Source organism: Corvus moneduloides, chromosome 3 (genome assembly GCF_009650955.1).
Source record: "Corvus moneduloides isolate bCorMon1 chromosome 3, bCorMon1.pri, whole genome shotgun sequence".
Lineage (NCBI taxonomy): Eukaryota > Metazoa > Chordata > Aves > Passeriformes > Corvidae > Corvus > Corvus moneduloides.
The window spans coordinates 20100404-20125576 of record NC_045478.1 but is presented as its reverse complement, the minus strand read 5'-3'; the positions used below and the strand labels follow the sequence as shown (position 1 = coordinate 20125576).

The following is a 25173-nucleotide window of genomic DNA, read 5'->3' as shown; positions in this document are numbered from 1 at the left end:
GCATAAATTATTGTTTTAAAATTGACAGCTGTTAGCATTCAAACTGTTCAGTTCACTCTAATGAACTTCATTTGAGATTGAATTATATGAAATCATTCCCCAGTTGGCAAGCTATCCATTAGCAGTGACTTCTGCAGATTCTTTACAAAGGCAGGATACAGTAAATATACTCTTCACTATATCTACAAATCACATGCTAGAGTCAAGTAACCTTAGGATTGAAGAGAAACCATGGAATTATGGGAGTTGCACAATATAAAGAAAAATACTCCTTCTAATTCAGGCCTGAAACTGTTGTTTAGCATTGACAGACCAGCACACTCAAGCAAGGATAGACAATACTCTAAGTCTGCAAAAGTTTGTCCCACCATTAAGCCTCAGCTAGAAATAAATTGAAAGAAGATGGTTCCTAGGCATTAGGTTTGAAAACAATCATTTATTAAGTTATTTATTTTTAATTACATATGAAGTGTCACTTTGGCAAGTAAAAAGCAGTAATAATAATTTCAAAACTACGTAACTTTAGTGAAAGGTAATAATGATGCACATCACAGCTCCTATAAAGCTGCTCCACTTTAGCACTTCTATCATGTATCTGCTCTTTAGATTCCTTTACAGATTAACTTCTATTCAGACAGAGGCTGCTACTCATAAATCCCTGTTCATTTTATAAGGGTATGACAGAATGATTAGAAATACTCTACAGGCTGAAGGGAAGGATATTCACAACAGTCAGTTTTATACACGCAATGAGGCTGACTGAGTTGAAAAGCCATTCTGCCTTGAGCTCTGTGTGAAACCAGTTCCTTTGGGGGGGACTGAGACCAAGACTGCTTCCTGTGCTCTCTGGCTGGAACAGCACAAGCTGGGGACAACCAGCTGGAAAGCAGAGAAAGTCCTGGGGGTCCTGGTGATATGAAGCTGACCATGAGCTAGTAAATGGACATCACAGGAAAGGCAAATAAGCCTCCTGAGCTATACTAGGTAGAGTGCTGCCAGCAGGATGAGGAAAGTGATCCTTCTCCTCTTTTCAGCACTGGTGGGACCCATCTGGACTGTTGGGTACAGCTCTGACCCACTCAGAACCAGAGAGACATTGACATACTGGAGCAAATTCAGCCAAGGGCCATGGAGAGGATAAACATATGACATTTGAGGAAAGGCTGAGAAAGCTGGGACTGTTCAACCTAAAGAAAAGAAGGCTCAATACCTTATAAATGTATGCAAAGGTCTTCTTACTCCTGTCTGAATTTTTTTTTTGTTGTTTCTGGGAATGTAGGTTATATCACTGCTATAAATTTCAAATCAATAAATCACCTCTATGAGATCCTAATAACATTACTTAGTGGCAGTAGTTTTGAAGGAACTAAAGGTTCACATCACCCTCATGGTTTTTGTCAAAGGATGTATTTTAATCTGTTCACATACCAGCCCTACATTTCTGATGAAACAAGGTATTACGGTTCTAAGTACACATTCACAGAAAGGCCAGCAAGACAGAGCCAGATCTCTGTTCAGGGCTTTGTACTATGTTGCCCATATACAGAACTTGCTAATTCCATTCTGTGCATCTAATTTCTACACTTTACGAGTTTTTACTTTTCAGAAATTACCTTGCTATCAAGAAATAAAGTAAGCATAAGGTGTGAAAATAACCTGTACTACCAACTGAAATAAAAAAAGCCTTGAGCCATAAAACAGTTCATAGAGAACACATTTCAGGAAGCGTCTTGGCATACAGTTTTGGAACAGTTTGAGTGCAATCACATGGCACATAAAGGACAACCAAGGGATCCGGCCCAGCAAGGGTTTAGGAAAGACAAGTCCTGCATGATCAATCTTATCTCCTTTTAGGACACGGTGACCCATCTAGTGGACGAGGGAAAGGCTGCAGATGTTGTATGCCCGGACTTCAGTAAAGCCTTTGTTACTGCTTCCCACAGCATTCTCCTGGAAAAGCTGGCAGCCCACAGCTTAGGCAGGTGCACTCTTTGCTGGATTAAAACTGGCTGGATGGCCAGGCCCAGAGAGTGCTGGCAGATGGAGCCATATCCAGTTGGTGGCTGGTCACTAGTGGGGTCAGTGTTGGGCCAGTCCTATTTAATACCTTTATCAATGATTTGGATTAGAAAATCAAGTGCACCCTAAGCAAGTTCACAGATGACACCAAGCTGGGCAAGAGTGTTGATCTGCTGGAGGGCAGGAAAGCTCTGCAAAGAGATCTGGACAGGCTGGATCAAGGGGCTGAGTCCATTTGTATGAGGTTCAACAAGGCCAGGTGCTGGGTCCTGCACTTGGGTCGCAACAATCCCCTGCAGTACTACAGGCTGGGGACAGAGTGGCTGGAAAGCTTCCTGGTGGAAAAGAACCTGGGGTGTTGGTGAGCCAGAGTGCGCCCAGGTGGCCAAGAAGGCCAATGGCATCCTGGCCTGTATCAACAATAGTGTGGCCAGTGGGACCAGGGCAGTGATTTTCCCCCCTGCACTCAGCACTGGTAAGGCCACATCTCAAATCCCGTGTTCAGTTCTGAGCCCCTCACTGCAAGAAGGACCTTGAGGAGCTGGAGTGAGTTCAGAGAAGGGCAACAGAGCTGGTGAAGGGTCTGGAGAATTAAGTCATATATGGAGCAACTGAGGGAGCTGGGGTTGTTTAGTCTGGAGAAAAGGAAGCTCAGGGGAGGCCTTACCACTCTCTACAACTGCCTGAAAGGAGATTGTAGCTAGGTGGGGGTCAGTCTCTTCTCCTAGGTAACATGCAACAGAACAAGAGGAAATGGCCTCAAGCTGTGTCAGGGGAGGTTCAGGTTGGACATCAGAAAGAGTTTCTTCACTGAAAGGGTGGGTAAGTGTTGGAAAGGGCTGCCCAGGGATGTTGTGGAATCACCATGCCTGGAAGTATTCAAGAAATTACTGGATGTGGCATTCACTTTTATAGTTTACTTGGCACAGTAGTGCTTAGCCAGAGGTTGGACTTGACGATCTTGGAGGTCTTTTCCAACCTTAATGATTCTATTCTATTCAAATAATGTTACAATTGCTCAGAAGAATCACACATCAGGCCCCTTTTACAATTGTCCATCATACAATTTTGCTGTCTCTACCCCAGACAGCCCAGGCTAAGTATAGGTATCACAAACATATACAAAACCAGACGGCAGCCAGTATTCTGGCAAAGCTTCCAGCTCAGCTGTCATCCTGGCTGATTCTCAGTGAGCTCAAATATAATCCCTTGAAGATGTCATTCCCACAGGAAGCTGAGGATCAGTTCACACAGAATTTCGTGTTTGTTTGCATATGTGTATTCACTGTAGTTAATGTCATTTTACTGACTGCACTTAAAAATTGCCCTCCCCCCGAACCGTGTGAAATGAGATTATCCCTCAAACCATGAGACTGTTTCTGACAAAATACACATGAATCAAGACCCAGCAATTCTCCCACGTTCATGAGAACTACCGGTTTCAGAAAAGAAGCATCTAAATAATAAATCTTCACATCCTATTTTATCTTCATTATTCCTAACAGAAACAATGTATTGGCTACCTTTTTAGGTTTACGGTCCAGAATGACTGCAAAGTGATTATAAGCAAATCTTTTATGTCTCAGACAGAAATCAACTTTTTCCTTCAGAATCCTATGTTGTATCATGTTTCTAGGATAAATATGAAACTGTTTTGACTGAAACAAAATTACTGTCAGGATAAATGTGCAAACTAAAACAACAAAAAAGGACTCAATAATACTATTATCTACTGTGTAGTACTAAACCATCCAAGTCCAAATGAGGATTTGTGGTATATCTGTTACCAGCTTCTGACTGTCTGTGAAAAGACTAGATCTAATTTCAAGAAAGATCCTACTGCAACACCTTTCAGCCAGATGAATCTATTGAAGTAAATGGAGTCACATCAATCATTGAGAGAAAGATTGCAAGAGAATGAGGAAAAAACATCTTTTAGCTAAGAGCTCTCTAATAGGGAGTAGTTCCACAGCACAAAATGCAAGAATTACCTTTATTCGATACCCAGAGCAAAAGGAGGAAAAAAAATACTAGACAAAGTGTCAAAATTCTATTCTATAAACAAGCATCTGTCCACAAAGAATAGGTAATTATCATTGTGTGATAAATATATGAGGTCCCAACACTGACTAGAAATGCATGGGTGTAAGAATATGTGGACAATAAACATGCATTCCTTGAAGCTGAATAATTCTTACAACTAAGAAAGAGAAAACCAAAAGTTGTCTCTAGAATAATAAACAAGCAAAAATCCCCATCTTGGGTATATTCTGAAACATAAGACATCTGGTATCTTTCTGTTTCATAGTGTATCAGTCATATTTCAGTGTTTTATATACGCTAGAATAAAAGTAGAGCATCTTATGTGGCACAGCTTCCAACCTTAGCAAAGGCAGCCAACACTCACTCACTAGTTACAATGCATTAAATCTTTACACTGGTGGGACTGACCACCAGTTTACACTGTCTGGATGCCTGAGTATCCAGTACTGGTATTACAGGACAAATCTTTCCAAATCCTTTAGCAACACTGCTAATACAAATATTATCTTGTGCCAGCACACTGTCAGGAACGGTGATTCTGTCCACAGCAGTCTCAGAGAAGAAATAAAAAATGAGGAAAATGAGGTGTAAATATGAGATCATGAAAGACAAGTTGGAAAAGGGAAATAAGGATCTTAGTACTTCTGCTTAAATAGGGAGTGTGGAAACATCTCTTCTTTTCCTCTTAAACTTTCCCTCTCCCAGTCTTCAGTCTTTGGAAAGGTGTCTGGGGCACTCTTCTGGGAATTCCCTTTGTTTCTTCATCAAGTTTCTACCCAACAGGTAACTCCTTCTGAAAATGGCAAAATAGTGTTATACTTTAAGACGCATGGATTTTGTGGCACCCAGCTTTTGAGATCTAAATTCTGGGGCTTACCCAAATTTCCTTTCAACTGACAAGGCTAATAATGACATATGTTTCAGTATACTTAATTCTTCTGAGGAATACCTACAAAGTTGGTGGGAAAAGGCTTTGTAAGATCATATCCAAATTTCATAATGCTTTCTGTTTCATTTCTGTTACTTGGGGTTTTTTACATTTTAGTAAATACAAACAAATTTTTAACTTGTTCTGGAAAAACAGATAAATATTCAGGCACAGTCTGAAGTAACAAATGTTTCCAGGGAAATTCACAAGGCAGTGGAAATGGAAAGAAAAATCCTACCTGGCAAAAAGCCAGCTAATTTTCTGCAATAGAAAAGCATACTAATTCCAGAACATAATATGAAAAAAGCTCTGATAAACATCCTGAATGCTTCATCCCCAGAAAAATGCCCTTCTGAATAATGACTGCTGTTGCTGTGTGATCATCTCCTTCTGCATATCCCTGTGAAGAACTAGAACTCCAGGGATTTTTTTGCCTTTGATGACTGATCTATCTTAGTGGCCGGTGGGAGTTTGCCCTTGCCTTCTGCAGAAGCTGGGTCAAGATCCAGAACAAACAATGGCAGACTGCTATCTGAACTTGTATGAACTTGGTGAAAAAGACCCTACCAAGTATAAGAGAAGGGGCAGTGAAATGAATTTAAGGGTAGTGTAGATTCTTTACCTGCAACATCAAGAAATACATTTTTGATTGATACTACAGGCCAGTTTTCTTCATATCAAAGCAGAAGCATTCAAATTAAGCTAGTATGTCCAACTTGGCAAACTTATCTGTTGTTTTAGTGAACAGGCCAAGGATTGACTAGACACTAGATCAGAGCTGGCAAAAATCCTCGTGGTTGTACTAGATTGATTTATGCTGACTGAGAATCTAATAATATATCATCGTCTAATAAGGTATACAAGAGGCAATGTGTTAAAACTTTTGATAGTTTTCTTTGCACTGAATCTATATTACTAACAGAAGAATTCAGAATTAATTCTGGCAACACCTAAAAACATTTATTTGCAAAACTTTTGGAACCAAGCCAGTCTGGCAGCGAATATTCAGAATAGATTTGAAAAATATTCTCCATGCAAATCTTTTACTAAAAAAAAAAAGTCCACGAAATTATTACTCTGTAAACCAGAAGAAATGCAAGCCCATTTCAATAGGTGTAAACTCTATTTTAGCAATTAGACATTAAAGAAAATACTTTTCAGGTTAGCATAATCCTAAATTCAAGGGATTGTTACTAATTACATATATGTATCATTTCAGTGAGATTCTTTCTGATTTGAATTTAACACATCTAAAGCTGATCCCAAAATATTTTAGCTTTTAATCCATTATAAAAACATTGTATTGTTGCCTTTCCCTGGTCTTAAAATTAAGAGCCAGACACAGTTAAGGAAAAAAGGGGGTTTTACCTCGGTATTTATTTAAGGATCCTTAAGGTGCACCACTTCATCCAGGTGGAATGAGCCGAAATGCACCCACACAATAGATCGTGTATATAATTTATAGACCTTGCAGATTAGCATATCTATCAAAGATTCCCCAATGAGAAGCTTAAATGAATAGTGTGATATCCCCCCATCCCAAGGAATTCCCCCCTGGATGGGCCTATCTTACAGGATGCGTTCTAGAAAGGACCTTGGTTTCCCAGGATAGCGTGGGGCTTCCTCGCCTCCAACTGCGAGGCCACCAGGATGTTTGGTCTCCTGGCTTAATGGATTATTAGGACTATGCTAAATTATTGGGTTTAAGGAATTACAAGTATGCATGCTAAAAGCACTGAGGATACATAAAAGCTATATAAAAGGGTATATAAAAGGTATATAAAAGAAAAGGCAAAAAATCATCATGTAGTCAGTATAATGCCAGAGAAAGTAGGTGCTTCGCACAGTTTGTCTTCTGATATTTCTAAGACATTTGCCACCGTCCAATTTAAGAAGGAACATGTTGTTGTTGCAAATACACCAGTGTAATTTTGTTAATGTAAATAGTGTGCTCCCTTCATCTCTAGAATTTCTTAATTTTAAAATCCCAGTTGCAGCGATTCAACTAAAAATTTTGGAAATCAAACAGGTAAGAAGAAATATAGCACATGGTCAAGAATCAGAAAATATGCAGAAATCTTTGTTTCATGGTCCTTTAAGTCATTAAATTATCAGCAAATCTCTGTTGCTGGTTTTACAGTTTCCCCAGTTCTTAATTTGACTTCATATACTACACTTATGAATGATTTTTATATAGATTCTCCTCCCTGATTTTATGAGACAACTGCTCTTAAATGCATTTTGTTCAGTATGAGGGGGAAGACATAAAACTATTCTTTTCACAGATTACAGGTTTTTTTCTAATTAGCTATTTACTGTATTCACATGTTGATTTATAACTAATGTAATAGACATGTAACTGTGCAAAAATGCCAAGGGTAGGAATAGTCAGAATTGTCCAGTTAGGATTGGCCCACTGTCAGGCTGATTTCTGCTTTTCTCCTGAACCAAACCTGTGATTCTCTGCCAAGATTAAAAGTCTGTCTTGGGAAGCAATTCTTACAAGTAATATAGCCCTTTATCCTTCATAATTCCTTAATGTTATCTCTGCTAGACCTGCATATAGAGAATGCATTTCAAAACCTAAAGTCACAAAAAGTAGCAGAAACCCAATATTTAAAATACATGGTTTGGCTCTTCAGCTGGTACAAACTTCACCTCACTGCAAATATTGATGCAAGAACCCGGTTACAATGCTCTTTGGTTCTCCAGTCCTCATGTCCAAGAACACAGAAATGGATTTTTTAGCTTATTCTCCTGTCATTGGATCTGATACAGCACAGAGATGGGAAAGCCACCGCTTCACACAAGTGGAACATTTCTGAAGGCAGATGTTTGCACAAGCAAAACCACGTGGCATCCAATGAGGCTTATGCTAAAGTTCACATTAAACGGAATTGTGGAGCTTTATGTGGGGATCCTCCAAGTGTTACTCCTACTTATGTTGCTCCTGCGCACAGAGCTGACACAGCTGCTACTCTTCACAGAATAGCATTTTACCTAAGGTGTAGAGACCTCCTCTTGACTTGGGATGGACTATTCCTGGAGAAATGTTTCCTTGGCCACAAATGTTTGTGAATGCAACAGCATTCATGGCTGGACAACAACACGATAGCACCATAGTAAGCTTATCTGTATAAAGTTCCTGATAAATGATGGTAAAATAAGTGACTTACTAAATGAAAAGGAAAAAAAGTTAGGACATTAAAATTCCTGATAAGAAAAAACTTTAAAACATTGATTTCTGTGTGATTATCATTGGGTGACTCCTTTTGCATACTTATGATATTAAGCAGCTTATTGCCACACATAATTCTCACAGCTTTGAGATTGGTTTGTATGTCCTTAAAAAAGTTTCAAAAATATTTCTTGAAAACGTTATATTCACCAGAATGTGTGATTTTCAGCCTATTTTGGAAAGGAAATACTCCCAATAATATCAGTGTGCATCAGTCTGTAAAGTTTTTGCAAATCATTCCAAATTATACCAGGAATCAACAGGAAATCATACTGTTACATTATATGATTTAGAATTTTGAGAAAAATAATGAATAGGGAAAAGTGCCTGATATGCATTAATAGCCATACAGTGTAATTAATTACTCAATGAATGCAAATGAGTACAACAGATTTTGGCAACTAAAATGTTGTGAAATAGTTACAGGAACAGATAAACTCTCCAACATATATCCTCTCAGGCAGATATACTGGGAAATGCCCCTCAACAATCAGGCTCGTTTTGGTTTAAGGTATTCACGTGGACAATTAAAGCTTGCATACTCTCAGACTGAGGCCAAGCAAGGCTTTGCTGGAATCCTTCAGCTGCCAGATGAACAGAGCCCCAGAACTTTCAGAAATTTTTCTTGCATCCTCTTGCAATAAAATGACCGCCAAGGTTAACTGTCAGATACTTGTAAGGAGCAGTAAATCTCACAGTAAGAAAGGTATTTCCCACTGTTTAGTATATAAAAAAACCTCTTGTTGGCATATATGTGAGAGGGAAAGACAAACTGTGCTTTGAAGCCTGAGCCCTTTTTCAAGACTTAACATCCTGAGTCTTTGCACCAAAAAACATTTGCAAAGAATTAATATGTGAATGGGAGCGAGCAATTCAGCAGTCATTAGGGAGACAATTATAGACCGCAGTTTGAGGCTTTCCAGGGCACAGCCAGCTTTATATATTAAAAGAACAAATCTATTAGCTTAATTTCTCCTGGTTTGGCTATGAATATAGCTCACAATTATTAGTTTATAGTTTCATTTGGGTGGTTTCTCTGATTTTTCTAAATATCTAAATAAAATTCCTCCAGCAATGTTTTCTGGCACACACCATTCCTGTTCCTGTATATGGAACACTTCCAAACTGGATTGCTTATGATATTCTCTTCCTGAAAGCTATATTTCATCAGAAACACCTGTGACTTTTAAATTCTTTCAGCATCTTGGTATTTAGAGAGTAGGATCTGATACTTAAACTGTACAAGCAGCAATCCTGCCGGTCCTCTAGGAAAAGAATTTTAAAAAGTAACCAAAACTGTGGACAGTACCATTTTTAATCAAGATAAAAATGCAATTAAAATAGAAAGAGTCTTGAGGATTGCTCCACTGAGCTTACAGAAACAAGAGTACCTATTTCTTTTTTTCTATACAATCCTTGTTTCCTCACCCAAGGAATGACATGCAATTTTTTCTCTTTTAGCTTGAGTGATAGAGCTTTCTGAAAACTTATTTTACTTGCCCTCATTTGGCAGAGAAATTCTCCAGATAAGGTTTTAATTTCTTTCTTAGAAGTAGTTTCAAATGTCATATAGCCTGTGATCACTACCCCAGATCAGAGAACATACATTTTATCTGACCTTAGGTAATAATTATTATGGTGATGGACAACGCACATGTGAAGACTCATCTTCTTCTTACTTACTGCAACATGCTTTCAAAAAAATTGTAAATATCAGATTGCACATGAGCTTTCATTCATATTCCTTTGTGTTGTCAGCTATAACTTATAGGTAAAAAAATAACTCCCTTCGTCTCTGTTTTCACACATCTTTTAGAACATAGATGACAAAACAGAAAAAATATATGTGGATATTTTCACATCAATAGCACTTAACAACAGTGCTTATAAATAAAAGATCAGGAAGCAGGAAAATTAAAATTAAAAAGGCAAATGAAAAATTATAGAAGTGTAGCTGAGCTCTACACCATATAATAAGGAAACACAAACAATTCAACAGACTTACTCAACTTCTCACAGTATACAACCTCAAAATAAGAAATTATGTTTCCAAATTCATTCTTATGGCAAGTAGAACATCAGCTGTGATCTAGATCCTGTTTTCTTCCCTACCTGAAGTTGGAATAAGTATCTTGGGTATGAAATGAAATCATTCGCTCAATGAAATTGATCTAATCAATTATTAGAACCTTAAGATCAGTATTATGTAATTGATACGGAAATCATTGTCTGGGAAACTATTTAGACCAAAAATAATCCTAAAGTTTTAAGGATCAACACTGTAGAAGATAGACAACAAGATAGAATATTGTTTGTTGTGTTTTTGAAAATCTTTGATCCATTCTATAGAGCAGAATGAGCAGCCATGCAAACAACAGCCCAATGAGTACAAGAATGTGATACTGACAGTACTTAAACACCCTTGAAATTTCAGCAAGTAATTGAAATCCCATTGTGAGAGATAAAGATATATTTGTTGTATAAGCAAAAATTAATGACAGTTTAAGTACAAAAATTCAGTTTGATCACTCTTGCTACATTAAATACAATAAAGTCCAAAGCAGTAATATACATAATTAGTGCTTTGAAAGGAGATATTTCCCAGAACTGAAAAGAATTATGAGCCAAGTCACCTGGCAGAAAGAATTTAAGCAGAAAAATCATATGTCAATTAGAAATTAACTATGGATATTTTGCTTCATGTCCAAAAGGTAATAAGCCTATAACCAACCAAACCAACCCAAAAAACAGTAAACAAAATAACAAGAGAGCTATAAAACTAGAGTGATATCTTGAAAATTCAAAAAACGAACACTAAAGAAACATAAATTAGAAGTTGGAAAATGGGAAGGAAAAGAATATAAAACATTAAAACACAACAAGAATAAGGACAATGAGAAAGAACACTTCAGTACATTAGGATTAAAGTTGCATAGGTCTATTATTCTATGGCAATGGTACATCCATAAAATGATAGAGAAGATGCAAAAGAAGATGGTGAATATTGATTGTACGTGGAAGGAATCACAGTAATGCTTCAGAATGGACAGGCATAATACCATCAGAATGACAGTTCTAAAAACATAGTGCCATTGTTTGTCTTGGAATTTTAAAATCAAGTAAGATTAATCATATTGATTTTTTCAGTGATTTATCCAATAAAAAATTATATTTTTAACTGCACCTTTCATATCGCCTCATCCATCACCTTCTCAATCCCTTTGAGTTATTTTTCTCCTGTGAGTACTTTAATTTTCTATAGAGATCATCTTCTGTTAGTGGTGTCTCAAGTGTCATTTTAAGTGTCTAAAACAAAAAGGTTTTGGCTACTTCTGTGTTAACAAATCAAGCACTGCCAGGGAACATTCCTGGGCACTGGAACTTGAATATGTTAAACCCTTAGAACATTCTCTGGCACCATTGTTCCTGGGTCAGCAAGTGCTCTATCAAACAATTTCCAGGTATGGCCTGAATGTTAATGCAGTCCAGGAACTGATCGCAAAGGATGTACCACCTGCTTTGGTGTCTAAGATGATAATGGATTCTCTTCTCTGCCCCTTGGCCTCAGTGCCAGAGGATAGTCCCAGGTGCATAGTTGCCTTTTAAATATGTAGCCTTTTGTGTCAGATCAAATAAAGACACATTCAAAATTAATGTCTCAGATTCTTAGCCAATTAATGTCCTTTCACATTTTTGGCCACGTGTTTTAACTGTTCCCAGAGCAAAGTCACTTTAGCTGACTATTTTCAAGCTGCAATTTGGGCTTAATTACCCTCGTACTATAAACCCCAGTTTTCTGTCCATTTTTCATATTGTGATCCTGATAATATAAGTTTCCTGTAGACAGTTTTATTTGGTATAACATGTCCCTTGTAAAAATAAATACGTTTAGGTCAGAGTAGGTCTTGAATCTTTCTCAGTCTTTTTAATGTCTGCTTTTTTTTTTTTTTCCACCTGGATTTTTAAGTTCTCAGCACTGCAAGAAAAATCTAGCAGCTTTATAAAGGACAGTATGAAAAAACCTTGAAACCTTTAGTTTTGTATGGTGTCTTTCAAGCTTAGAACGGTCTAGGCAGCACTTTTTCCAGATGAAGTCTCACATTTCATAGGTATGAAATAAGCATTTAAAGAACTCATGGCAACTTACCTGAATAACATTTAAAGTATAATCTTTGTGAACATGATCTATGACTGTCTAAAATTGGTGCCTGATTTCCCTGTTTAGAGGATGGACACACCTCTGTAAACGAGAAAAGAGACAGCCATTCTGCCCAGCAGAAGCACCTTCTGCAGCTCCAGTGGCATAAATCAAGCCCACCTCCCTCTTCAGGCCCTGGGTAATTTAGAAGTCTACGTTTGCCTTTAAAAGTTCACAGAACAAGAATGCAGCCTATCCCTGGCTTTTTCTTGATAAGACCAAGTATTCACTGAGCTTTTTTTTCTTTGACCTAACAGACTCATGATTACAGAATTTCAGCAGCAAAGAAGAAATTTTAATTCTTGCCTCAATTTTGTTCAAAAGAGAAATCTTTAAGCACACAAATATGGAGTAGCTGGATGGAAGCTCCTTGCCTTCATTCTCTTTTGAAGGCAAAATGCTGAGCACAGAAGTAAGCCAGAAGTAAGACCAGCCCCTCTGCAGATGAATGGAGTGGAAAATATCTGTAAAAGGTTCTTGGAAACTCCCAAGCTATGTTAGAATATGCCGAGTTAATATTGATGCCCAGAATTTTAGGACATCTTGAAGTTAAGACTTAAGATTCCTGTCTGAAACACAGATGATTTTAGGCATTCAAATTCTTACTTGGGAAGGAAGGGACCTTAGGACTACAGCTATAGTACTCAATTAAAAATGCCCAGGAACTGCTTTCGGCACTGAGGCAACCAGTTTGTGTCATTAATAATAAATGGTTTTACCCTGCTGAAGCAGGAAGGCTTCATCCAAACTGTAAACTGGATCTTTATAGCACTGTTTAATTTATTTCTATAGATGTTTTAGGTAACATGGATCTCATCCAGAATTAGCACAGTTCCATATCTGAAGCAGTCTTCAGCAAAGTACTGTATTTTATCAGCTGTTTTTCTTTTCTGTTTTCCTCCACAAATGCCTAGATTTTTCTGTGTGTGATTAGTGGAGTCTGTGCTCATTAACTGGTTCTGGGGTTGTATGATTACTGTTGTTAGAAAAAATAAGATTTACATTGTCCACAGTGCATACTTTTTCCAGTTTTCCAAGAAGTAGTCATCTTAACACACCTACAGTCTTCTATTACCCTGGATCATCATTTGCAGCTATTAATGATATAAGACAAAGTTGGATATGGGGATTAAAACAAGTTATTTCCTTTGGAGACTTATGTTACTACTTCTGCTTAACATTATGTTTGCTCCAATGCTATTCATTTACTGTCTGCTAAACTGAAAAATTCAGATCTTCCTTCCCTTCCAGCTCACAATTTTAGCAGAATTTCTATCTTCTCTAAATACTGTGTTTAGTTCTGTTTCATTTCTGCAGGATTTTAGTTAAGAGAGATTCCCATATGTTTTATGGGTTGTGAAGAGGGAACACATTTTACAAGATTCAAACATGACATTACTGAAGCCAAATAGCTTAGCTGTTTTCCAATGTATTGGACCTTTTTATGAATAGTAAAATTATCCAGGGGATAGAAAATAGTCACAGAACTTTTCTTTGATATATAAGTCCTCAGGTTTTAGGTATGAACCAGCTTCCAACTGCTGAAGGAGAAAGAACTTCCCCATAGGCAGCTGTCTGTTACACCAAGCTGAAACATCTGCTTCCAACCACTGCTGGACAGAAAAACACACATAGTTCTCTGACAATAATTAACATCTTTTATTGTTTTCACCATTAGTAGCATTCTTCGCAAACATTTCCCACAATTACTCACAGTCCTAATATAGTGAATTTGCCAGTGTCATGCCCATGGTTTACTATCATCTTTTGTCAGGTATGCCTGTGCAAATGAATGCATATCGAAAAAAGATGGGAAACAAATAGGTTTATGCATCCAAGTCAGAAACTCAATTATAAGAAATCCATTCAGCCAACAGGGGAAAAAATAAATCCAGATAAACTGCACAAACTTTGCAAGTAAAGCAATAGTGCCTGACTTCTGGATTTCTCTGTCTGACTGCCAAATGAAAAAGTAGAGTCAAAGAGTAAAATATCCTGTCCTGTCAAAACTTAACTGAGAATACACCAATGTTCAAACAGTAAAATTTTCGAGGAAAACTGGAATCCCACTGTATGTTTTCCTCAGAGAGGCAAAGCAGATTGGACTCATGCATGTGACTAATTACAATGACCTGCCAGGAGTCCACACCACCATGACCCAAAAATGAATGCATAAAGGATAGCAATGTTATAAAACAGGCAGTGAAGAAAGTCTGAAGGAAGGCAGAATTTAATAGGGAGCCAGTAAATTAGCTGTCAGGCTGGAGAAAACAAGACAGGAAAAGGAGTAGCTCAACGGGAGACAGAATGTTCAGGGGCTCATAATAGAACAGCTGGAACAGAAGAGCTTTCTCCTATGGTGGCTATTTCTTCCCATTTCTATTTTATTCTGGGATCTTGGGAGAAAAAACAGACTCAGTATGTGACTTCCCTTTACTTTGTTCAGGAATTCACTGGAACATGAGGCTTCAGATTACATTAATGTCATCTAAGACAAATAAATTAGAAGTTACATCAGCAAAGATCCTTGCTGGTGAAGTGCTCTCTAACATGACCTAGCAAGCCGGCCATGTTTTGTCCAAGTGTGAACATGCACAGCACTCACTTAGTTTTGAATATCCATTAAAACAGCGGTTTAAAAAAGAGCTCTCCCAACAGGAAACAGGCAAAATTGTCTAAAGCTTTGAACACGGGAAGAGCACATTTTGTTTCCAGTTCTGCCAGTGAACTGCTGTTCTTTCTCCATCTGTCAAGTTTCTCAGGTCATGCCTGACAGTAATGAAGTGTCATGTCAGATATAAATACACCATAAACTTGATAAAGAGGCTTGATAAAAAAATGCTATTAATTTTAATTAAGGGTGCTGAATTAACTAAATAGCCGCTGTTGCCATGGACTTTTGGTTTTTTCTTAATTAAAGAAACCCAATAGCTTCAATTACTTCCTATCCTTCTCCTTTTTCTTCTGTCTCTTTATTGCCTAATTAAACGTGGTGTGAATGCAATAGTAAAGAAATTACAGTAACATTGCATGCTGTTTAGAATAAAAAAAGTTTGGTTGGTAGATACCTCTGGAGGCTGTCTAGTCGAAGCCCTGTCTCAGGGCCAGCTACCTAGCCAGGTCAGGGTGTTCAGGGCCCTGTAAAGTTGAGCTTCTACTGTTTCAAGAATGAAGATCCCCATAGCCTTTCTTCTCCAGTGCTTAACCAATGTCACAATGAAATGTTTATCTCCATATCCAGCTGGAGCTGCTCTTGCTGTAGCTTGTGGCCGTTGCCTCCTTTCACTGACCCTCACAAAATCACAGAATACTTAGAGCTGGAAGTGACCTTTGGAGATTAACCTATATTATTTGTGTAGGGGTTGATTCCACCTATCAGAGGGATCCAGCCATTCAGGTACTTCTGAAAGGATCTCCTTTTTGACACCCTGCTGCCATCCAGTAGGGCCCAGGTGTTCCCAAGTTCCTGTATGACCTCTGTCATTCTGCTGCAGATGTCTGAGCTAGGCTGGGGCATTTCAAATGACACTCAGGAATCACTGTACTGATTGCTGATTAAGTAAATAATCCTCAAATATTCGTAAGTCACACTGAACCATATTTTCACTGTCTGTAGTGGAAGTTTCAGTGCTTCAAATGCCTGTAGATGCATCTAAGTATCTAATGCCCCCAAGCATCTAAGTGGAGGTGTCTTTTGTGCCATCAGTGTCTGGGCTACTCTAAAGTGGAGTGACAGAACTGGCACTGCAAACATTACCTGTGATAATCTGGCATCAGTGACAGTGGCTTTAGCCACCTTCTGCTAACAAAAGTGGTTCTAAAAATAGGCTTTCAACAGAATCATTGAGCAATATTAGAGATATTGTCTGGGAAAGAATACAATGCAATTCATCAGAAATGAATGTCAAGTTCTGTACATAAGAGCGATCAGCTGTATAATGACAGGCTGAATAATTATGATCTTTGGTACTATAGAAAGGGGTCTCTAAAATACAGTGAGTCATGAAAATGATTCCGTGTTAGGCTGCTACAAAAAAGCGGAACATACCATACTCAGAGAGATAAACAATAGTTTTTTTCTCAAAACACGTGACGTAACTTGTCAGTAGCACGACCTCAGGGGGAGCACCATGTCCATTTTTGGGCAGTGCAGATCAAGAAGAATGTGGGTCAGTCCAGACAAGCAACAGAAATGACTGAAGGTCTTAAAAACGTGGCCCATAAATGTTGAAGGAATTAGGACTGGGCAATCCATAGGGCTAAGAGAAGAAAACTTGGCATGACTTAATCTTTTTGGCCACTATGATTTATTTCTCCCATGCATGTGTATCAGGAGCAAGGTCCATGCAGCCAGTTCAGCCATCACTACTGCTTAGCTCACCCTCATGAGCTAGGCTTTTGGCAGCACAAGGCTCTCAGGAAATATGGAGCTACTGCCAAAGACTGAGGACTGTCCAATCTTGTAGCTTTTTTTCCTTATACTGTGCATCAGCTTGTGTTTGTACAAAGAGTGTTTACACCACATCAAGAGCTGAGTCAGAGGCAAGCTACACAAGTCATTTTGTGATGAAGTTTGACATATTTCTGTTTCTTTAAAGGCAGAATCCAAATGTAACTATCAGCTGGGAGTTAAGTAGTGCTGTGGGGTTGTGCACAAAAAAATGGAAAAGGAAAGGGAAGGGAAGGAGAAGGGAAGGGGAAGGGGAGGGGAGGGGGAGGGGGAGGGGAGGGAACGGAAGGGAAAGGGAAAAGGAAAAGGGAAGGGAAGGGGAAAGGAAGGGGAAGGGGAGGGGAGGGGCAGGGGGAGGAGAAAAGGGAGAGGGAAAGGGAAAGGGAAAGGGAAAGGGAAAGGGAAAGGGAAAGGGAAAGGGAAAGGGAAAGGGAAAGGGAAAGAAATCCATCGATTAAAACCTGATGCCAGGGATTAGCAAGGGCCAGCTGCTGCCTGAGGGCAGTGAGGGTGAAGGTGATCCAGGGCAAGTCATGCCCTCACCAAGCAGGTACAGTCCTACAGGGCTGAGCAAGGAGGGCAGAAGCTTGGGCTGGTAGCAGGGTCTGTCAACAGCCCCAGATCCAGGTCCACAACTGATGCCAAGGATCCCATCAATGGCAAAAAAAGATGAAAATAGCAACAGACACATAACAGTTTGGGCAGGGACAGAGAGGCTGTGGCCAAGCTTAAATGGTGTCCTGGCCCTACAGGCAGGGCTGTGGAAGGCCAGGCAGGATTACCAAGGTCTATCAGTTCTCAAATGGCTCTGGAAGGTTTCAAAGGAATAAAAACAATTACATATTCTTGATTTAACACACATTGGACTTATTTTAAGAGTAGCTGTACTTAAAAATAATTGATGCTACACAGCACTTTAAAGTCCAAAGGAAGATGGATTAAATTCAATAAATACAATTATTTGTTCACTACTATTGAATTCAAATATAGACATTTCTACCAACAGAAAAATGTATAATATATTTTCTAGTAAATATGGGCTGAAAGAAAGATTTTTAGTCTTGACTTATGCTTGGAGTTTAAGTTTACCAAAATTACATCTTGGGTTGATGGTGATGCCATGAAGATTTTTGCCTTTTCTTTTATACCCCTGTTATACCTTTTTACAACTTCTGTATTCCTAGTGCTTTTTGCCTACATTCTTGGACTTGTTTGTCAAGCTAAGAGACTAAACATTTTAGAAGCTTCGTAGCTAGGGATCAGTGTGCCCCAGACCCCAAGGTCCTCTCCAGAACATATTCTGTAAACCAAGATAGAACCATCCAGGGGAAGGTTCCTTGGGGAGGGGGGCTCACTTGAGCCTCTCATTGGGGAGTCTTTGATAGATATGCTAATTAGTAAAACCTATAATGTTATACCCAATGTTGGGGGGGAGGAAGAGAGACAGAGACACAGAGATAGACTCAGTGGGGTGCATCTCGATGCATATGACCTGGACGTGTACACCTAAGGATCCTTAAAAATAAATACCAAGGTAAAATCCCCTTTCCCCTTCTAACCATGTATGCCTCTTGATTTTAAGACCAGGAAAAGGCATCAGTTGCTGGCACCCCAGATGGGACTGATGCCTTTTCACTCACCTCTTTCCGTGCTTCTGCCTTTCCGTGCTGGGTCCTAAAGTCCTGGTCACAGTCTTAGATTGTTGCTCCGGCCCCTCTGTAATTTGCCAGCAAAGAGAGGGGCAAAGAGCGATGTGTTCCAACCCAAGACTGCAAGTTTCAAGGTCTTTAGGGTCTCTTAGTGGTCGCCAGCAACTGATGCCTTTTCCTGGTCTTAAGAGGCATACACGGTTAGAAGGGGAAAAGGGATTTTACCTTGGTATTTATTTTTAAGGATCCTTAGGTGTACAGATCTAGGTCATATGCATCGAGATGCACCCCACTGAGTCTATCTCTGTGTCTCTGTGTCTCTCCTCTTTTCCCCCCCAACATTGGGTATAACATTATAGGTTTTACTAATTAGCATATCTATCAAAGACTCCCCAATGAGAGGCTCAAGTGAGCCCCCCCTCCCCAAGGAACCTTCCCCTGGATGGTTCTATTTTGGTTTACAGAATATGTTCTGGAGAGGACCTTGGGGTCTGGGGCACACTGATCCCTAGCTACGAAGCTTCTAAAATGTTTAGTCTCTTAGCTTGACAAACAAGTCCAAGAATGTAGGCAAAAAGCACTAGGAATACAGAAGTTGTAAAAAGGTATAACAGGGGTATAAAAGAAAAGGCAAAAATCTTCATGGCATCAATGGCAGAACCAACCGTGCCAAAATCTTCCCTAATACTTATGTGGTTTTGGAAAAAAATCTCATGAAATCTCCTGAGAATTGTTTTTTGAGAATCTTGGCTGTATCTCAAATGGGAAACAGGCTCTTCCAGCTTTGGGATTTTACTGGAAACCATAAGCAAAGGAATAATGTTGAAGCTGGGAATTCAAATGTTTCCCTGCCCTTCTTGGCCAGAGATTAGATGATCTGGATGTGACATACTAGTTTCAATCCATCTGTTCTTTCAGGCACTAACAGATACATAACTCATTTCACTGACAGCAAACGCTCTGAATAATTTGTATTACTTGCATTCTGCAATATCCTTGGTGATCCGTTCTCCTTCCCCACTTCCCCCACAGACACAGACTTCGCTATTCATCATGTGCTCCTCACCTCATTGTACTATGAGACAGCTGTGCTCTCATGGATTGCTTTAGACCGTTTGGCTGCAAAAGCTGGCTGGCAATCCTGTACAGCTGTAACCTTGGCCCGCTAACTTTCTAATGAAAGCCATGCCACAGTGGGTACCAAGGGGAAAACAAATACCCTTTTGTCCACGGAAAGTCTGGCAGGGAAGCAGAACCACTTTTGTTTCAATAACAAATTTCCTTTGACTGCAGCCCTCCCTTTGATTTTTTCACAGTTAGTCAAATTGACAGAATAGCCAAGGGTAGGAGGAGACCTACAGTACTTTGGGCTACAGCTGCCAATTATTTGAAACAAAAAATCTATGGACAATTAGTAATGAAACTGCTAAATCAATTCTTAGAGTGCTGCCTTAATGGGAAGTGGTTTCATTCCTCAAACTGGTTTCGTATGCACACACATTCAGTAGAAAAGCCTGGAGCAGCAAGGAATGTCTGGCATTTCTGCTGTCAGTGTGCATGTACATTGGAGTTCGCTATTTTTAGAAGTCCATCACATCCAAGTATGCATGAATTCTCACGTAACCTCATAGCATGAACAGCTCACAGGAGTCAGGGATGTGAGGCTGTATCAGATTAAGCACACAACTTGGTTGCTGCTGAGTGTTTTTCACACAAACATTTGCTGCATATTCCAGTCCAGGGGCAAATGATAATGTAAGATTTAAATGGAGAAGAGAAGTAGGAAGGGCTATGGTAGCTGGGGTATAGCATATCTTTGCAGGGCAGAGTTAAATTCATTAACCTGGAGATGACATGGGGAAAGCTCGACGTTCAGTGCATTTTAGACAGCCATATGTCTTTTGCATGTGGCTCTAAGAAAATGTTTCTTTCTTAGGGGAAATTTTCTGTCTGCTGGGTCTACTGTAGTTTTTTGACCCATGCCCAGAAATGAAGCCTTATTTCTTCTCTCTTGGCCAGACCATCTGACAAACAGCCTTTAAGTGCATTCACAGTAGAAGTAAAACAGGGTCAGCTTTACAAAGAAAGCCCAGGGAAGGTCATCTTTTGAGAATGTCTGGTTTGAGACATAGCTGTTCATGTAAGAGAAAGGGGCAAATTTGAACTGGAACTTTCCAGAGCTTTTTCAATTTCCCTTTATTTCCAAAAAGAATAAGGATACCATTTATTACAATGCCAAAGCCCAGTAAACGTAAGGAAAACATTTAAGAAAATATCCCAGTGTTAGGAATAGAGGTTTTACTGGTTCAGCCACAGAACAATTTTACAAGCTTCCACTTAAAGAGGGCACTGTTTTAAAGATAGGGCAAGGATCTCTAAACTGAGTGGTTTTAGATCCCTGAAATTTTGCAAGCCAAGCAGAGGACAGTTTAAAGTCTCTGCTCTAGCACCAAAACATCCAAAATCACTTGACATGTAAATGATTAGGTGCACTGAAAAAATAAACAGGACAATATTCCACCAGGGTACTTCTTAAAAAACCTACATTTTTTTAGTAAAATAGGGCAGAAATAAACGTGAACCATGGTTCAAGTATTTTTGAATTTTTTTTCATTGAAGTGCTTAATCAACTCTCAGTATTTAATTTAATCACCAAAGCTTGGGCCTAAAGCCCTTTGCTGAGGGAAATCCAAGTTTAGAACATAAATACAACATTCCTGCATAATGCAGCTTTGATCTAATGAATAATAACATGGAAGGATTCTTGTTCTATTACTCCCACAACACAAATGAAATGGCCTTTGTGTTAACTTTCTCTAGTCTCGATTACATCTGTACGTCATTTAGGTCTAAGAGAGTAAGACAAAAGTAGTTATAATTCTGTTGGCTTAAGAGAAATCTCTGCTTTTGGACACAGATGTTTTAAAAGGGTTAAAAAAGTCAATTTTAATTGACTTTTCCCCCCCCCCGTTTTTATTTTAAGTTTCTTTTAAAAAACAGAATGAAGAAATGGAAAAAAAATGAGCTAATGAGATGACTAGTGCTACTCGTTGTTTCTTGTGAGCTTGTCCAGAGTTCATAATGTTAATTTCCTTAAGAGAGGAGATAAAGTCTTACATAAATAAAGATAGCATAGTGTCGTGCTACTGGAATTGTGCAGGCTTAAGTCAGCCTGTAAAAATGTTGCGTATGAATACACTGAATGTCTTTCTAGTCCCTATGGTAACCAAAAGAACAATCAGTTGCTCTGAGGACAAGTGGAAAAGAAATCCTATGAGAAAAACAGACCCTTTCTGACTAGAGCAAGGAAAGGGCATGATCTCTGCAGCCTCCCAGAAGTAATGTACACTGTCATTATAACTTCAAGTATGCAAACAAAGATCCAAGTATCACAAAGAGGATGAAAAATAAAGAGCTGGCACGAGGTTCTGTGGTTTTATGATCAGGCTTGAGGTGCAGAGGTAATTTTCAGCCTGTAATTATTATTTCCTTGCTACTGCCAAGGCTTCCATAGACGAATCTCTCCTCTTTCAGGGTTTCTAATTGGATATCCTCTGAACAAAGTCCCACAGCTCATTTTGCTCAGCACCCAACATCAGTCATCTTTAGAGGAGCATCCAAGCCACTGCCAGGCATAAGTAGGATTTCCTTACTCCAGGGCAGAAGTACCTATTACCACGAGCATAAGATATCTGTAGCGTTCCCACCAGAACTCACTAAGCTGAGTTTCTTGTCACAGCATAATCTTATGCAAATTTTCATAGAGAAAAATATTAATTGTTCATAATGTTGAATATATAAGAGATTGGCTTGGTATACTGAAGATACGTAATCTTGGTTTTGCTATAGAGATCTCAGAGAGCAGGAAGGAAACAGTCCTGAGGAACACGAGAGAAAGGAAGAGAATCTGGAGCATGAATTTGCAGCAGAGAATTGGAGGAACTAGCTGGGGAAGATGAACACCTGGCAGAGTAATTGAAGTTCATAACATGATTTAACTTTTGAACATCAAATTTGTACCAAACATTTAAAATAATGTATGTAAAATACACTTTCTAAAAACGTATCTATGCACCAAAATATATAAAAATGTCACTAGAATACAACTGTGTTAAAAACTGTAACAGCGAACAGTTCATAGCCATGACTGATTTTAGTCATTGTCTAAATCACTAACAGAACATCCTACAATGCTCAAAGTAGCCAAACAGTGTTTTCTACCAAATGATTGCTTAAAAATATTTTCTTTCATCTCACTCTAAAGCTTGAAGAGTTCTCTTGGGCGGCACGCCAGAGACATGACTGCCTCTGAAAGGGACCCTTTATGTTGTGTCTCTGACCTAGGAAACAACGTCTCTAAATGCAAATTTAGAAATTCTTCGCCTCATCATTCTCAGCAGGCATTGTGTTTTGAAATCTCTCTCTCCCATTACTTGAAAAGGAAGAAGAAAAAATTCAACACATTTAGTGTACTACATAGAGAAAAACGTATTTTTCATTCCTGCACATTGCTTCCAGAATTTTAGCAATAAATGTAACTGAACCACCAAAGCTTCTGAGACCAGAGGGGAAGCACAATCTCCTCCTTCTGCCCTAGGTAAGGGAAACTGTTTTCTTGGCAGTTTTTGCATGGCACCTCCTAGGCAGAAATATGTGTACATTTGCTCGTTTTTGGAATTCCATATGGTTAAATTGGAATTCCACCGTATGTGGAATGATCTGGACAGAGTTCTAGGACACATGGAGCCCACTGGATGTGATGCACGGACTGACCTCTCAGAGCTGAAGTGTACATCTGCACTAGGTCTGGTCCATCCAAAACATGACCTTTCAGTGAACCATAAGCACAATACAGTTAATACAGCAGTCTCAATATACATCATGCATTACTGGTCTTCACTGTAGTAATTATCGTTAGTGGCTAATAAAAGACAAATCATACTCACAGGTCCCTGTAATCCTCAAATTCATGCATGTCTATCTGGTAAAGAAATCAGCGTATTGATAGTATGTACCAATTTACTTTACAAATCTAGAAATGATATTTTTCATCTCTTATATCTTATGAGGCAGAAATTTTTACCATTATTGTTGTCTGTCTTCTCCTGATGCAGGGAGCCCAAATCCCTCATGCTTTTTTACTGCATTTATTTACTTTCCAACACCCCTTCTCTCTCCCTGGAGAACTTAAGTGTCAGAAAAGTGATGAGATGGTGTTAGCAGCAGCAGGAAGAAGATGGATGCAAGATCCAGGTTGGACAAAACTGCAAAGCAAGAACATTTGTACTCACCTTTTTATATCCTGTCCCCTTTGTCAAGACACATCTTTTGCTGCTCTTAGGCATATGCTTCAAACATCCCTAACAGTATGAGGTCAGTCAGTGTACCTTAAAAAAATCAGTGAAAGTGCCTAGGTCTGCAGAGTCCTGGGGAAAAGAATAGTGCCACTTCAATCACACGAGTGCATCATTAATCACATAGTGAAAAAGTTCTGGGTTTACAAAGTTGTGGTTTTTCTCCAGTCACACTGGATTTTATCATCCACCAAACTGTTGGTAGAGCATGACAAAAGAAGAGAAAGAACAAGATCTTTGGATTAACAGACCTCACTGTTAGTCAATGTGAGGACTGCAAATATTGATAACATCCTGGGCTGGGCATCCAATTCAGGTATCCAAGTGAAGAGCTGTTTTTCAGTCCTGCATGTGCTGAGGGAGAGCCTTAAGGAAGTTGTACAAAGGCAGACTGAAGATCATTGCTCTTCCCTGCCACACATTTCTTGGCCAAAAATAGGAGGGCAATTAATGAACACTATAAATAAAGAAAAATAAATACAAAAAGATGAAAAGAGGTTACAATAAAGCAGAAATTGGAAACTTGCATAAGTCAAAAAACAAGCAGCAGTCTAAATAGAGACAGGCTGACATCAGTTCAAGCTATGGGACTTAAAATAATTTAGGGCAGTCACCTTTAAAAAGAAGTCATAAAAATGCCTTGGTTATATCAACAACATAAACCTTTCTACAGAGTAAAATCTCTGTTGTTTGTGGCTTTTTTCCCGTTTTCTCTGTTTTTTTCTTGCATCTTGCATTTCCCTCAGGTCCTATCCCTCACAGATAAATTTTCCCCATGCTCAGAAAGGTATTATTTAGAATACCTAAACCCAGGTTTTTAAAAATTATATTGATAAGCAATAGTATTTTTCTGGGTCTTTTACAAAGGGTGACATTTAAAAATAATACTAAGTTAATGCAACACTAATTTTTGCACAGTTATTTTTACTGTATTATGTCTCAAAATAACAGCAAGGCAGTTAAAAGTATAGACACTGCTGAAGAGATAAAAATGCTTTAACTTTGCCATCTATAAAGATGAACAATCAAGAAAAACTAATGCATGAAAATGATGTTACCATAAAATGGCCCAGAATTGTTATGGTAAACACTTATTGCTGTTTAAATGCGGATAAAAATATTGTTTAAAAGTATTTTTAAAAAACTTTTTGTAAAATGCCTTGTCACAGAAAACATAAATGGTATTGGCTATGTGCCAGGTAGAAACAAGCTAAAATATCCATGGGGTCGTAATGATTTTCCAGAAACTCGTTGAAACAGTGAAGTGTGTCACAAGGAGGATTTTCCTGATGAA

At 38.8% G+C, this 25173-nt stretch overlaps 1 long non-coding RNA gene across 1 annotated transcript; it reads left to right on the top strand.

Annotated features, from left to right (window-relative positions):
- Positions 1 to 2230: 2230 nt before the first annotated feature.
- On the top strand, positions 2231 to 24278 carry LOC116442050. The gene is made up of 3 exons (XR_004239361.1): positions 2231 to 2376; positions 16617 to 16628; positions 24266 to 24278. It is a non-coding gene; the product is annotated as an uncharacterized LOC116442050 (long non-coding RNA).
- The last annotated feature ends 895 nt before the right edge of the window (positions 24279 to 25173 follow it).